We start from the raw sequence: 17,845 nt of genomic DNA, 5'->3' as shown, positions 1-17,845 counted from the left end.
CATTTATAAAACAGATCAGTTACGGAATGATAATTCTGTTTACAAAAGAATGGTTTGTTTTGCAAAAGAAATCACAAGATTAAATGGGAATTTTCCTTACCCCACTTGAAATGCAATTTAAATGGTCTTACACATAATGTATGTTTACACATGTATAAAATGAAGAAGTTGCACTACATTTCAAAATTTTTGTTGTTTTGAAGTTTTCTGATATAGGATTAAACCAAATTTCAGGCGCCTGGGTGACTCAGTTGGTCAGTCAACTGCTTCTGACTCAGGTCATGATCCTGGAGTTCCAGGTTCAAGTCCCACATCCGTGTCGCTGCACAGCAGGGAGTCTGCTTCTCCCTCTTGCCTATCCTCTGTCAGGCTCGCTCTCTCTCTTTCTCAAATAAATAAATAAAATCTTTTTTAAAAAATAATAAACCCTATTTCTCCCTGTTGGACAATGAAATATAAGCCTAGGCTATCTACAAGGTACTCTAAAAAGAAGAACGGAAGAAATGATTTGCACCATTTAAACAATCACAGGTTCATCAGAATCAATTCTAACCACACAGTGTTCCACATGTTTATCATACAACAATAAAAACTATCAACTACTGAGCACTTCCTACTTGCCAGGAACTGTGCTTGCAGGCAGTTTTCAGATTCTCAGTGCTATCCATCAGGTGCTTAATTGATGCTTTACACATTATCCCATTTGATCTCACAAGTCTATTACAAATATAATATTATAATCATCTACATTTTATAACTGAGCAAATTCAGACGCAGAGAGAGCAAATAATATATCTGATACTTCACAGCTCCCAAGTTTGTAACTACAAATAAAACCTATATTTGTTTTAGTCCAATGCCTTAGCTCTTATTTTCTTTGAAATAGTGCCCCAACTCCCCAAAACTTATAGCTAATGAATATTGAGTATCTGCTTTGTACCAGTCACTGTCATAGTCACTGGGGATATAGCACTGAGTAAAAAATAAAAGTCTCCTCTTTTATAGAGCTTGTATCCAAGTGGAGGGAGCAGATGGACAAACAATAAATAAATATATAACCATGTTAGGTCATGATTTAAGTGCTAAAAAGAAAAACTGAGTGAAATAAGGGAACAAAGTGAAAGGGCAATATGCTATTTGCTATGGGCCAGTGAGAGAAGGCCCCTCTGATAAAGTGAAATTTGAGCAGAGATTTGAATAAAGTTCAAGCGCCAGACCCTCTCAGCCATCTGGGAGAAGAACCTTGCAGATGGAAGAAATGGCAAGTGCTGAAACAGAATTGTGCTGGTGGGAGGAAAGAGATGGAGATACACAAGAAACTTAACAGGTGGCTAATGTGGCTTCTAGGGGTGAGTAAAGGGAAGAGAGGGAAAAGATGAGGTCAAGAGAAAAATGATAAAGACTTTGGTTTTATTCCAAGTAACATGGGAAGCCCCTGGGGGAAATGGGTGGAGAAGAGGTGGATCCTGTGTTGTGCTGCCCGGATGCCCCTTTAGTGAATGCCTGTTGTCTGGGAGCGCAGTCCCTTTCCAGTCTGCATCCACCGCAGAGGGCTGCCTTGCCTTCGGTTGTGCCTTTTGCAGGATAGACCATATCTGTGACTGACTGATGAGGAAGCATCAAGGTCTGGCCATCCTTGCCCAATTTGAAACAACTCTGAAGGGCACTGTAGCTCTAAAGTCCAACATGCAGTTGGCCAAGCCTGTCACTGGTCATGCATAACCTCTTGACTTCTCTGTCTGCCCAATCCTGATCCTTTCCTTCATTTCCACAAACGTCAATACCGAAGACAATCCTTAAATAAGTCCTGCATGCCAGAACCCTACCTCCATCCGCTTCCAGGGAAACCCAATAGGTGACAAATGACATGAAATTATGCTTAGGCTGCAGAAGGATCTTTCTGGCTGCTGTGAGGAGAGGGGATAAAAGGGAGGCAGGGAGATTTGTTAGGGGGCTACGTGGGAGAAAACAATTGCTTGGGCCAGAGTGGCAGCAGAAGGAGAAGTATCAGTAGTCAGATCCTAGATACATATGAGAAACAAGCCAAGGGTTTTTATTAGCAGGTTAATTTGGATGAGCTTAGGATAATTACAAGGATTTTTGGCCTGAACAACTAATGAGAAGATTTGCCATTTACCACATATGGGGTGATGTGGAGATGAAAAGTTCAGTTTGGGACATGTTAATATGCCTATTAATCAACTAAATAGATATGTCAAGTGCACAGCTGCACATATGAATCTGGACTTCATAGAAAGAATCTCTGCCAGAGGTGTCAATTTTGGAGTAATCAGTCTAACGATGCCGTTTAAGCTATGAGACTAAATGTGATGATCTAGTAGTGAAAACTGATAAAGAAGCCCCATGTATGCCCTCATTCAGGTGTGAGGAAGATGAGGAAGATCCAGCAAAGGAGACCAAGAAGGAGCAGTCCAGAAAATAGGAGGGAAAAAGGAGGGAGAAGTCGGAGAGTACAAATGAAAAATGTGTTTCAAGGAGGACAGTGTGATAACTGTCACATGCTGCTGGTAGTGTTGATTAAGATGAAGACTGAGCACTGTTACTGGATTTAAAGACCTCCTTAGCAGGAACAGATGCTATGTCCCAGCACTGTATGAATAATACCTGATTCAATCCTCATGACAACCCAATGAGGCAGATAATATCTAGCACATTTTTAAAGAAAGTTACAATTAATTTGGAACTTCAGGACCTAGCCTTGGGTCACAGAGTTAGGGTTTGTTTGTAAGATTCTAATAACAAGGATGAATACAATTCCACCTTTACACTAAAGCCCATGCTCTTGCACCACACCATTCTACAGAGGATGGGCAGAATTCTTGGTTACTCATTGATAGCTCCAGTCCCTGCTGATTATACTGTAATACTAACATGCCCGCAGTAGCACTGGACACTTAAGAACTGATTCTATTCACTGACTACCGAACTCAGCCCTTCTTTCTACAGAACAACAACCAAGGTCCAGAGAAGCAAACTGACCTTTCTAATGGCACAGTGCTTGTGATCCCAGATCTCTTGACTTAATAGTTAATGCTTGTTCCACTTCACTACGTGGTTTTTCAAAAAGTCCTTTAAAGGCAAATCTCATACTTAATGGCTCACATAGTTAGCCTGGATGCAGAGGAATTGAAACACCAATTTTTCAGGACTAGAGTGTTGGCAGAAGACACAGAAGAGGCAAAAAGTTATGAGATCGAGTCCAGAGGGAGAACTCAGCAGCATTTCATCCATGGAGGAAGCATTGTCTTTACTGGGACATGACTGATAAAGAATTATCCTGAAAGAGGGGGCACATCCTTACAGGGGCTAAGGGGCCCTGGGCTGGGCAAAAAGAGAAGATGTGATGTGAATACACCCTGGAATATGTTCCTGTGCCCCCTGTATAATTTCTTCTTCTAACAGATTTAGAGTATTTATACCAAGCGCTGTACTAGGCATTTTCCAAGTATTATCTCCAGTCTTCACAAAAATTCCATTTTTAGATAAAGTAATTGAAATGCAAAGAACTGGTAAGCAATGGATCTAGTATTCAATCTCAGATCTGTTGGATCCCAATGCCCACATTCATCCCACTACATAACACATTCAGGCATTTTATATAATAAAATCATCATGGGAATATGCAATCTTAAGTAATTCAGATATGACTTACATGGGCAAAAACATCGATAAATAATAAAAATCTACTTTGCATTACAGTGTGAGGCTTGAGTTAATTGTCTCAATTCTGCACTTTGCTGAGAATGTGCAGACATAAGCTGAAATAAATACAGAGAAAATCCAAACCTCTCTCGTGATTATGGCACTGTTCCCTGTGCAAGCTTTTTAAAGATATTTTTTAAAAAATCAGTTCAACTGAAACAAGTTTGAATGCAAATTTTCTTTACAGATACAATGCCTATTATATGAATTTGTTACTGGAGCATTTTGATTACATAAGATTTTTTGTTTATATATGCATGGCTATAGAGCTAATATAATAGTTCAGGATTTCACGTGGTCCAAAACAAGTGAGATCTTTTCAAAGCCTGGATAAAGAGAGTTTAGGATATAATTTAGAAATTTAGAGTTCAATTCTTTGTAATATACATTTTTTCTATCATCGTAAATTTATTTTTGCACGTTTGTAATTGGTAATGACACAGATAGAAAGAATATCACATTTATACTTTTATAAATGTCTTTTCAGTACTTGAACTCTTCCTACATTATGTGGAAATAATCTGTCACTAATTTAATAACTTCTTTTTTAACTTAAATTCAATTAATTAACATATAGTGTATTATTTGTTTCAGTGGTACAGGTCTGTGACTCATCAATTTCTTTTTTCCCCTCAAAAAACATGGTTTTGTTTTAATCTTTGAAATCAGTAACATGGCAGGAATGTGGATTCTCATTATTGCACCACTTTTGTGGTTCAAAACCATATTACTAGGAAACAAATCAACCAACAACTATTTATGGCATATCTGCAATGAGTCTAATATTACTGTATTAGGGCTGTAAAAGTAAAAAAATATAAGTAAATAAAAATAATAAAATAAGAATAAGAAAGGGAATAAAGGTTATATTAGATCTTTCGTTGATCTCAGTTTTGGATTTTGTTAATTTTTCAAATGAAGAATATACCCCAGCTCTAAGACTACATGATGCCTCAGTTTGAAAAGAGCAGCAATTGTGAGAAACTTTACATGACCATTTTTTATGGAAAGACTGTAAAAGATGATGTGCTGTTCCATAGTTGTACTATACAACTTTTGCGTACTCTTTTAGCAAGTATAGAGTATTTGTCTACTAATCGAATATGTTAAAATTGCTGTCTTGGGAAAAAAAGCAAAAATACATTTTGTTTTGTTTATTTAATGTATATTTCTTATGTTTCTATAAAACAAATCAAGGTTCATTTCTTCCTTTAAATACATATACACTAATTAGACTAAGAAATTTAACTATGCTGCATAAGAAAAGATTCTTTTTACCCAAGAAAGCATCCAGGAGTGCCTAGGTGACTCAGTTGGTTAGGCGTCTCTCTGCCTTCGGCTCAGGTTGTGATCTCAGGGTCCTGGCATAAAGCCCCACATTGGACTCCCTGTTCAGTGGGGATCCTGCTTCTCCCTCTCCTCTGCCTCCCTTCCTTGCTTGTGCTCTCTCCCATGCTCTCTCTCTTTTCCTGTTCAATAAATAAATAAAATCTTTACCAAAAAAAAAAAAGAGTCCAGCAGTGCTTCAAAGCTAAATGTGGCTAAATCATCAGTGTATTCAATGTTTGAATGTTCAAAGAAGACTTATTATTCTAGTTCTAATCATTCTTACTTGCACTACCAAATTTAGGATCTCATATTGTACCCTATTCATAAAGAGACCTTTGAAGTTTCCAAGAAAAGTGTAGAAAAATCAAATTATGGAGGATAATGTTTTCTTGTTGGCTAATGGAACTGATTTAAAATGATGGAGGAAGGAGGGTTATAAATAAAACAGAATTATCAGTGGTCAGTAAGTACTGAAGCTGGGTGTTGGTTATGTGGGAGAGAGGATAATTTCACTATCCTTTCTCCTGTTATTTGAAAATTGGAAAATATCCATTATTGAAAAGTAAACAAATAAATAAAATAAATAAAAACAAGTAACTTCAACCAAAATATATACCTTTGTGGAGAGCTTGTGGCTTAATTAATTAAGCTTGTGGCTTAATCAGTTAAGTTTCTGAGTCTTGATTTTGACTGAGGTCATGATCTTGGAGTTGTGAGATTGAGCCCCATGTCAGGCTCCACAGTGGGCATGGAGCCTGCTTTAGATTTTGTCTCTCCCTCTCCCTTTGCCCCTCCCCCAATTTCTCCTTTAAAAATAAGTAAATATATATAATATATATAACATATATAATATATAAAATATAATATATGATATATATTTATATTTTATATAATGTATTATTATTATAAAAATTATATAATCATACACTACCATAATTATATATAATATATAATATGTAATATATTTATCATATAAAATATATTTATTTAATACATTTTAAAAATGTATTTAATTTAAATATTTATTTAAATTTAATTTAAATATTTATTTAATTTAATTTAAATATTTATTTAATGCATTTTGAATATTTTATTAAATATTTTAATATTTAATAAAGATTTATATAATAAATCTTTATTATATATAAAATATACTATACATATAATATAAACTATTATATAATCTATATATGATCATATAATCATATAATTATATATGAATAGATATATGATTATATAATTATATACTATATGATCATATAATTATTTATTATTTAGACATTATATCTAATTATATCTATATATATCTAATAATTATATCTAATATCTAAATAATAAATAATAAATTAATTACTTAATATTTATTGTTATAATATAATGTTATATTGTTATATACAACAATACAGTATTATATATTATTATATTATATATTATAATATAACATTAGATTAAAGTATAATAATTCGTATTTTAATATTTATCATTTAATATAAATAAATATGTTATTTATATTAAATAATAAATAAATGATTATTTATAATTACATATTTTTATATGTATATATATAGTGATCTCCAAAACTGGCCTGTTTCTTGGGAATTTAAGCATCTTAAAAATTGTATTTATTGAAGGAAAAGCAAAACCAAAAAAAGAGATGGAAACAAATGAAAAAAAAAAAGAAAGAGAGGCAGAGAAAGACTAGCCAGAAAACTCTGCCCTAATATTATCACTATTATTAATAATTGTTATTAATATTAACAATATATTAATAAATTTTTAATATTATCAAATGCTTTGGGACAATAGCTTTAATAAATTTTTAATAATATACTCTGTTTTTTTTTACTTTCTTATTTTAAAAAAATATATATATATATTTTTAAGTAAGCTCTACGTCCAACGTGGGGCTTGAATTCATGACCCCAAGAGTCATGTGCTCTACTTATTGAGGCAGCCAGGCACCCCATTGTACTTCCTTATTTTTGCATTTCTATTTTAAAGAGGAGTGGTATCTAGGACGTATGGCCTCACTATTTGTTTTATATGTTAAGTATGTTATTAATTTTTATGCTTGATTCAGGTTGTTATAATGTTTTTAAAAAGTGATTTTATGTCTTTATACAACACAACATTTTAAAATGTCTAGAGTTTGCAGGTCCTTTCACCATCAGAGATCAGCACTGCATGGAGTTTTATTATTATTTTACAAAAAGAGTGGAACAGTATGACTTCATGGTGCATGTGTGCATGGGCTGGTGTGCATGTATGTGTGTGTATGGCTATTTATGTCTTAGTAGCATAGATGACTTGTAACTCACAAGATGTAGAGTCATACAACATGTGCTCATCTCCATGGTAACCATTTCTAAGATAAATGCACTTCTGAACAATGATCCCAAAATAGTCTATTACCCATTTTTGTAGATTTCCATTGTAACTGCAAAAAAATAATTTTGAAAAATTTTGATCCATTCCTTAACCAACAAAAATAAAGAAAACATACATATATCCAAATCTTTGGAGAAACTATGGTTAAGTGCAATAACAATTTCTATAATAAATTCAAGATTTTGTTCAGTCTCATTTTCATTTTATGAATTATCTATACTTATTGCTTCTCCTGCAACTTTTTGACTTCTTACATTTTAGCCATATATTCTTTTTGGATACATGGATATCCTTTTGGGGTATATGGATATACTGTCTTGGCTATAAAATGAAGAGGAAGAAATGATCAATCTTGCAGGTCTCTAAGATTTTATGATTTTATGATTTCTCTACTCAACTTGAAACAATATGAGAACATCAGCTTGGAAAATAAAAACAATTGAAATCCAAGTCAGGCAATTTTTTCTCCTTCCTAGGTTAGATAAAGAAGAGGGTTTTTTGTTTTGTTTTATTTTTTAAGAGTGTTCTTTATTAGCAATGCACCTTTTCATACTTTTTTTTTTAAATAGGTTCCATGACCAACATGGGGCTTGAACTCATGACCCTGAGATCTAGAGCTGTCTGTTCTACTGACTGAGCCAGCCAGGAACCCCTCTAAAACAGAGTTTTAAAACTATTTACCATAAGGGTGCCTGGGTGGCTCAGTGGATTAAGCCTCTGCCTTCAGCTCAGGTCATGATCTCAGGGTCCTAGGATTGAGCCCTGCATTGGTCTCTCTGCTCAGTGGGGAGCCAGCTTCCCCCTCTCTCTCTGCCTGCCTTTCTGCCTACTTGTGATCTCTCTCTCTCTCTCTGTCAAATAAATAAAATCTTTAAAAGAAAAAAACTAGTTACCATAATGACTGGATTGCTGCTCCTATAAATTCCAAATTTTTAGTCTTTTTTTCCTATGTAAGTTGTCTACATTTTCTTAACCGTTATTAGAATATCTTAATTTTCTAAAATGTAGTCAAGCTGATGAAGTTCTTACATTGGGGAAAATCCTTTCTATAGTTTTAAAGATGCTTATTTCACACATACTCCTTCCCATTTTCTCTGTTGGCATTTCAATATCTGAGTTCTCCGAGGGACTGGGAAAGTCTCTGTGACCCTCAGATGGGCTGGGTCAGAATATAAGTCAATGGAGAGAATGGTGAAAAGCAGGGCTGATTCCAACCCACTTTCAGTTCTTGGGAAATAGAGGGCTAATTCCTCGGGTTTTAGTTTCTCTACCACTCCTCCTCCCTTACCCCAACAACCCCCAGAGCCCATACATTCTCTGTCTTCCAAGATTTGTATGGATATGGAAGAGGGAGTTTCCCTAAACTTTCTCTCAGAGCACCCTGGGGCAGAATTGTAACACCATACTTCAGTGAGAGAAAACTTCCTCCTTCTCTTACCAGGGTACACTCCTTGCTCCGTGGGAAGCCTGTTTCCCCCTCTGCCTCCCACTCTCCCTGCTTATTTTCTCTCTTCCTCTCTGACAAATAAATAAATAAAATCTTAAAAAAAAAAAAAAACAGAAGAAATTTCTTGGTATGAATATGCTATAATTCCTGTAACTGTAAGAATTTAGGTTGTATCTAATCTATGTAGTTATAAATAGTATCCTCACACACAAATTTTTTTTTGGATTTTTTTTCTTAGGGAATATTTCCAAGAGTCAAATATTCAATTTGTGAATATATATGTCTCTCTATATAGACATAGATATAGATACATATAGATATAGATATATCTATATATATCTGTATTTAAAAGTCTTGGATATTTTAAACCATTCTCACACATATGTCCAAACTGATCTCCAAAAGGGTTATAGCACTGTATAAAAGTGGTCTTTTTACTGAAAAATCAACTTACTTTTTTTTTTTTTTTTAAAGATTTTATTTATTTATTTGACAGAGAGAGATCACAAGTAAGCAGAGGCAGGCAGAGAGAGAGGGGGGAAGCAAGCTCCCTGCTGAGCAGAGAGCCCGATATGGGACTCGATCCCAGGACCCTGAGATCATGACCTGAGCCGAAGGCAGAGGCTTAACCCACTGAGCCACCCAGGCGCCCCTGAAAAATCAACTTACTTTTAAACTTAATTTTTCTTGTTTTCCAAAGTATGAAGTCCTGCTGCTCTAAATTTTGGAGATTTCCTTTTTCTCCATATTGTAAATTCATAAAGAAAATGCAGTTTGGATTTTTTGTGTTATAGAGAGGAAAAGGCATTTGATATCATCAATAACATGAAATTATAAAGATTAATATTTCTCTATTTTGTTATAGGTCTTTTTCTTACAATGAATCTTAGGCTTAACTTAAAATTTACTGAACAAAAAATAAATGAGGAGTCTATTTATCAAGCTTGTCAATATAATAAGTTAAACTTCCTAAAGCTACAGCCAATATTGCCAGCAAAATTGATATTCCATCATTTTTTTGGAGATGAAAAAAGGAGAAACTGTTCTCAGACTTGAATCAGTCAAAATGATTTTGTAATTTTCTTGTCAATTAGTGTAAATACCCAGCAAATGTTTAATACTAACCTGAAAAGGTTTTGATTAACAAAAACTTTGCTATGATTCTGAATATTATCTGATTAAAAAAAATTTTTTTTTTTTACTTACACCTCCGTACCAGCCAGAGAGCTTTTTACATAAGCAAATTCTCATAATCAAAGTTGCCTGAGATCAAAATTTGAGAAAAAGCACTGGGTGAGTATTGTAGACAGGACAGATTAACACAAGACCTGGAGGCTTTAAACCTGCTGGTCCTCAAAGACTTGTAAATCACTTAGAAGGAAAATATGTCCTTGTTCAGTAGGTGGTTTATCTTTCTTCCAACCCAGTGACTCAGCGCAACGAATGTACTCGGTGCATTTGTTATTTGCTTTTCTGATTAAACCAAGATTTAGGTAGGGAGAACTACTCAGATAGCTGTGATATCACATGCTGTTAGTTTAGCTTCAGTTTGATAAAGAGATAAGAATTTAATTGATCTTAGCTAAGTTTTACCCCTTGGTTCCGTTATTGCTAGTTATGCTACTTTGATACTCATCTTCACAGTCTTCTCTTTTAAAAATCTGTCTAAACGGGGCGCCTGGGTGGCTCAGTGGGTTAAAGCCTCTGCCTTTGGCTCAGGTCATGATCCCAGGGTCCTGGGATTGAGCCCCGCAAAGCAGGCTCTCTGCTCAGCAGGGAGCCTGCTTCCTCCTCTTTTTGCCTGCCTCTCTGCCTACTTATGATCTCTGTCTATCAAATAAATAAATAAAATCTTTAAAGAAAATCTGTCTAAACATTACCACTAAAAAATTAACCCCATTTTGAGAATACTGTTTATATTCAGGTACTTCCTGAGGAACAATAATTATTTGTCCTTTTTTTTTTTTTTAAGATTTTATGGGCTCAGCATGCTTCCACTGCACCACTCTGCTTAAAGATTTTATTATTAAGTAATCTTTACACCCAACCTGGCCTTGAACTCACAATCCCAAGATCAGCATCATATACTCCACCACCTGAGCCAGCCAGATGCCCCTAAATAGTTATTTTTTAAAAATAATTATAATTACTCTATATCTATATAGATATATATCTATATCTGTATCTATATCTATAAAAAATAAAAAATAAAAAAGTGGGGGGATCGGGTCACTGGGTGATGGGCATTAAAGAGGGCATTTGATGGAACGAGTGCTGGGTGTTGTATGCAACTTATGAATCATTAAATTCTACCTCTGAAACTAAAAATGCACTATATGTTAATTAAATTGAATTGAAATTTTTAAAAAAGAAAAGAAATAATTCAAAGTGATCTCTTCAAGAGTTCCTAGTTACTTATTATTTATATTATAATCACTTATTATTTATCATAAATCAAAAAATTCTGGTTTAGATTATAGACAAATTAAAACTCTTTACATTTAAGTTTTGGAAAATGTTGTGTCAAACCTGGGTAATGGATACATGGGAGGTTATTATACCTTCTCTACTCTTTTTATGTTTGCAACCATTTGTAATAAGTTAAAATTTTAAAAAACTTCCCTTTGAATAAGTACCTCTTGAAATATCTCCTGAAATAAAAGAGACATAAGAGAAAAATAAATCTTCCACATGAATAAAATTAAACTGTTCTTTATGGAGGGAAGGGGAAAAAAATCCCTTAATCCTAATATTTGGTTGTATATTTACATGACATCAAAGAATTTGAGGTACCTTACCTAACTCCAACAATTGTGGTCAAGTCCATTGCTTTGTGTCAAACTGTTATTTAATGTTAAATGATGCTGGTAGTGGTGGCGGTTGCATTTACTTATATTTATGTTTTGCTTACTTGGAAAAGCATTAGCAGCATGAAACATAGGGCCAATTATAAGCTGGTAGATTGGGAAATTGCCACCTGGCATAGAATTCAAGAGAGGGATTATTTCATGCAAAGTCATGTTAATGTCCAGGTATTTGAAAACCAACCAATACTGGATTTTCTTGGAATTCATTGTTTCTTCCATTTTTGTGAAACTTTCATGTATCCTATGTCCCTTTCTTTCTCAAGTGAGATTTGTGAAGACTTATTCTTATGAATAGAGTATGAATAGGGTGTATCAGCAACAGATTTCCAAATGTACCACTTTATACAGAGCAGTTTTGAAAACTGAAAAGCTGGCTGAGTCTGCTTTAAGCAGCGGGTTTCTGAGACTAAATTTACAATTTTTCTGCAATCATTCTGAGGCCGACTAACTATGGTTTATGTAATGTGCAGAAGCCACAGGATCTCTTTAAAGCACTGCACATTTCATTAAGGAGGCAGCCAACCCTGTACTACTTATAACAATAGGAGAAAGGGATATGTGGGCAAATGATAACTTGCATACAATTCAAAGACTTACTGCTAAACACCAGTTTCCATCTTTTTCTTGCACTAAACTGTTTAGTCAAGGTATTCAACTGAAAGAAAAACAAAATAAATTGAGTCTCCTGGTTTCAGTTCTCCTTCCCACCTGCTGTTGGAGGTGCCAACATTCTGGCCACCAGAGGAGGCAGATAAAGAGAGAGCCTGAGTCAACCATCTGCAGTGGGATATTTAGTCCTGATATTAGCCCATAAGATTACGAAGGCTACACTATGAGGCCTGTGGGAAGATTATCATGGAGTTGGGCATGATGCATTGAATTGATAAGGAAAAATACTTTTTAGGGGTGCTTGGGTGGCTCAGGAGGTTGGGTGTTGGACTCTTGATCTCTGCTCAGGTCTTGATCTCTGGGTGGTGAGTTTGAGCCCTGTGTTGGGCTCTGCATTGGGCTCCCAAATGAGCATGGAGACTAGTTTAAAAAAAAAAAAAAGGAAAAATACTTTTTATACCTTTGGATGATGGTCTAAAAAACATTTATGCCAAGTTAAACCTAGACACTTAGCCACATGATTATTTGGGTATACAATTGTTCCTGTTGTGCCTCTTCAGGTGGACTCATTATAATCCAGAATGGTTCTGACTCTTGGGTCTATGAAGCTGTATAGAGGCTTTAATGAGACCATGCACTCTTTAAAATTGTGCTAAAAATTTGTATATTTTTCTGGATAGGATGCATAGCTTCATTAGATTTACAAATGGGTCTAGGATCCAAATTTAATTAGGAATTTAAGTTAGAAACAAGAATTAATCTGGTCTATAAACACCAACATAAAAAGAAAAGCTGATTATATCTTTGTTTTGTTTCTGCTTCAACTCCTTGGAGTACATGAGTAAAGATGAGTTGCTTACTTCATTCCTTTCTTCTGATTTAATTCCTTTAAATCTATCTCATCCTCTCTTAAAACAAGTGAGTGACTTGGACTAATTCCATTATTTCCAGAACTGATTACACAGTCAAGGTTCTCTTCTGATGTTTAGAGGTTCTATAGTTTATATCTGAGTGGTTGCCTTTTTAGTTGATATATTAGATAACAGAACTACCATAACTATTTTCTATTTAAATCAATTTACTGATGTTTACTGTTGCATCAAACTATTCTATAATTAAAATCTAACATGAGAAAGGATTTATACATATACTTGTATTGCAAAAGTTTGCTTTAATGTGCTCCTGATATTTTAAATACAGAAACTACTATGTAAAATAAGTGATAATATAAAACTAGTAAGAAGAAGTGATTTTCCTTTCTTTATAAACTGAAAGTTAATTGCTTTTCCTATCATTTCAAATATGGCACAAATAACGATTAGGAATGGGAGAAATATAAGAAGTATGAAAATTTTTGAGTAAACTCTGATTGTAAAGTTTTGTTGTGAAAATAGTAATCAGTTGAAGTAATTACAAATAATAGAAGAAATGGTAAGGCTTTGATATGCAAACAATCCAGGTGGAGCAGCTGTATATTCATAGTTTTAAAGCAGAAAAAAAAAGGATTTGACAATAGCAGCTTAGTTTTTGTGATAGTGTTAAGTAACACTGGATTTGAATTTAAGTGGGAATACAAACTTGAATTTAAGCATCAGCGAACACCTGATTTATTGTAAACATTTAGACTTCAATGATGTTTTAATGGCAAAAACGTCATCTTATAATGAGTTTATAATATTTTAGCATAATGTATATTTTATAACAAGAACAAATTTAAAGTCCTTAACATTTGCACATAATCAACACTTAGAAGTTTAATGATTATGGTGTGTGTCTAACATGAAATAGTGAAAATATCATTTTCAGAAATTATTACTTTGAAATAGGAATTTGTCAAGCAAAGCAATGTTAATACAATTAGGTAGGCTTTTCATTTTTTTGTCGAATGCTAAAGCACAATGAGTTAGCTATATTATTCCCTAACCACTTGTCTCCAACAACTTTGCTACTTTCTCTCTCTTTTGTACTCACCTAAAAAAAGAGAAATCCACGACATTCCATCTTTTTTGTGCCATTACCAACATAGGAAATTACACAACTGAGCAGACTGGGGCAATGATAATAATAGCCATAATAGTAATGACCAGTAACATTTATTCTCACTGAATTGTATAAGGTGCCGTGCTAAAAATTATTTCATGTATTCATCACAACAATCTAATGAGGTAGGTACAATTATACCAATTTAAGGTGAAAAACAGATTTAGAGAGCTTTGGTCACATGTTCAACATCACATTGCTGTAGGTGGCAAAGGCGGGATCCAACTCGATCAGTCTGACCTCAAAGCTAAGGTTTTGTTCTGTGAACCATTTAAATACATAACACCAAACTCAAACGAACATTTAACATTTTCTGACAAATGACTTTCCATTTAGGCTAATGAACTATTTGTTATGAATATGAATCACATTAATGTCTGAAAAGCACTTGGAATAGAACATGACACATTGCAAGTACCCAGTAAGTGTTAGCTAATATCATTATCTTGTCTCTCCCTATAACCCCCAATCAAATATCAGTCTGGCTCTGTATTATCTGCTTCCCCATCATCTCTTTCCTTCCTGTTCAAGCAAAGCTTCTGTTCTTTTTTTTCTTTTTTTTTAAGATTTTATTTACTTATTTGTTTATTTATCTGAGAGAGAGAGAGAGAGAGAGCAAGCGCACATGCATGTGCCAGACCAGGGCAGGAGGAGGTAGGGGTAGAGGAAGAGAAAACTCAAGCAGACTCCATGCTGAGTGGGAGGTCGGGGACGAGGGCAGGGGGCACAGCAGGGCCCAATCTCTGGACCCTGAGATCAAGACCTGAGGAGAAACAAAGAGTTGGATGCTTAATCAAGTGAGCCACCCTGGTGCCCCAAAGTTTCTGCTCTTTTGATTATCCTATCTCTCTGCACTGAGTTATAAATATCTCTTTCTACAGGATAATTTGGCAACTACCTACTGAAAATAAACAAAAAGTCCTCCCTTAACTCCTCCAGGTATTACCCCGGTCTCTGGTCCCTTTCACAATTTTATTCAGTCTCAGTTTGCTAGCTCTTGATTCTTAAAAGTTAGAGTTCCTAAGGCATTTAGACTAGGATTTATTTTCCTTTTTAAATTATTTGCTCCAAAAATGATCTCATCTATTCCCATGGTTTCAAATAACATCCATATTCTGATGATCCCAAGTTTGTATCTACAGTCTAGGACATTCCTTGGATGTCCAGTTCAGTATATTCAATATCCTTCCAAATTTTTGAAAGACTGTTTACTTTTGGGATTGACTAAATGTAAATATTTTGGGTATTATATATTCAATTGGAACTTGAGTATCATAATAGTCTTATCCTGTATTCTAATTCAAGTTTTGTTCTACCATTGACTTTGCCAATTTTCTATGCGTTCTCATATTTAAAAGACTTAAGATTAAACTAAAAAGATCCACTGATATTTGTATACACTGATTTGTATTTCATCATCCATTATTTAAGTGTAAGTCTAAGCATAACACATATCTAAAACAAAACCAAAAACTTCACAAATCCTTTGTACTGTGAAAATAACCAAGAAAAATGAAAATCAATCATAAAATAAAAATTTTCATTACATTAGGATTTTTCTACAGGGAAAACTGAAGTTGTTTGGAAAGACATTATATCATTAGTTTTGCAGAACAGAAGCAAATACACATGTGTGAAGTGCATTATCAAAGATCTGTCAAGCCAAAAGATGAAACTAATTGGATGTGATTGGTCGAGATCAAGACTGTAACTAATTTTTCATTGTTTTCTCTTTGAACTTACCGGATCGGTTCTATTTCTGGCATCTCTTCTGCTGATTACTGGATACATCTTATGTTTCATTTAGACCTGTCTTTGTTACACCTTTGCAATACCAAGTTGCAATCTCTGGCTAAGTCTTAACTCCTTACTTCATTTACTACAGATACTGGGATACTGTTGCTCCATCTTTTTCCTATTCTCTTTCCTAATTATTTTCTAGTAGAGTAAATTTTCGTACCTGGTTGTTTTTGGATATAGGGGAACAGAACTTGAAGTATTGATTTAGCATATATATTATTGTCTATCCTTTCTATGGCCATTGTTAAACAACTGTGAAATCTTCTATTGTCCTTCTCCACACTTCTTTATTCAGAGTTGGTTCTTTTGTTTGCATTATTGTCCAGTTACATGTAGTCTTTGAAACAATTTTTAAAAATGATAATTCTTTGCAAAACTCCATTAATTTCTTTTTTCTTTTTTTTTTTTTTAATTTATTTATTTATTTGACAGAGAGGGAGAACATAAGCATAGGGAAAGGCAGGATCCCCACTGAGCCAGGAGCCCGATGTGGGACTTGGTCCCAGAACCCTGGGGTAATGACCCAAGCTGAAGGTAAACACTTAACCAACTGAGCTACCCAGGCGTCCCTATTAATTTCTATTTTATATGTGCCTGACCCTTCCCATTGCTTGACTCATTTTCTCTTTCTGCATTCAATTCTGTGTGAATGTAGCTGTTTCCCAAAGGAAGGGATGGAGGACAGAAAAACCAATATATATCTGCTGCACCATTCTCAGGTTGTGAGAAATCTATTTCTGAAGTCCAATGGGGGCAAAGGTTGCAACCGTCTTTAAAAACAAGTGGAACATTATCTTTGACAAGAAACATCCTAATCGGGACGCCTGGGTGGCTCAGTTGGTTAAGCGGCTGCCTTCGGCTCAGGTCATGATCCCAGCGTCCTGGGATCGAGTCCCACATCGGGCTCCTTGCTCGGCAGGGAGCCTGCTTCTCCCTCTGCCTCTGTCTGCCTGTGCTCGCTCTCTCTCTCCCTCTGTCTCTGACAAATAAATAAATAAAATCTTAAAAAAAAAAAAAGAAACATCCTAATCAAAAGGCTTTATCCCAAGAACTCAAAAAGATGTCTTTTGTCAATTTTTCTCTCTTCTTGCTTTAAGTAGGGAGGCTGGCTCGATTTTATTTATTTATTTATTAAAAAGATTTTATTTATTTAATTGACAAAGAGAGAGATCACAAGTAGGCAGAGAGGCAGATAGAGAGAGTGACATGGTGCTCGATCCCAGGACCCTGAGATTATGGGCCTAGTTGAAGGCAGTTGCTTGACTGACTGAGCCACCCAGGTGACCCTTGAAGGAAATTTAATGAACGGATTATTTATAAAGATTTAGGCACAGTTAAGGAACTTTATAAGTAACTGTAGAGTCATGTTCACTGGGAGACATGAGAAATTTATGCCATCCAACTGCTCTTCAGTGACATCACAGTAATTAAGAGTATGCATGAATTTTGGTCAGACTGATAAAGGATCCAATACCAGCTTTAACACTTTCTATGGCAATTTAAAAAACCTATCTGCATTCCTATTTCCTCATTTGTAAAATGAAGATGATAATATATCAAAGGATCATTGAGACAGAACAGAAAATGTAACTCAAATAGTAACACCTAACACATAGTGCAACAACACTTGAATGTTAAATTT

Source organism: Lontra canadensis, unplaced genomic scaffold (assembly GCF_010015895.1).
Source record: "Lontra canadensis isolate GAN:19392208 unplaced genomic scaffold, GSC_riverotter_1.0 scaffold11, whole genome shotgun sequence".
NCBI classification, from domain to species: domain Eukaryota; kingdom Metazoa; phylum Chordata; class Mammalia; order Carnivora; family Mustelidae; genus Lontra; species Lontra canadensis.
Note: the sequence above shows the minus strand (reverse complement) of the source record.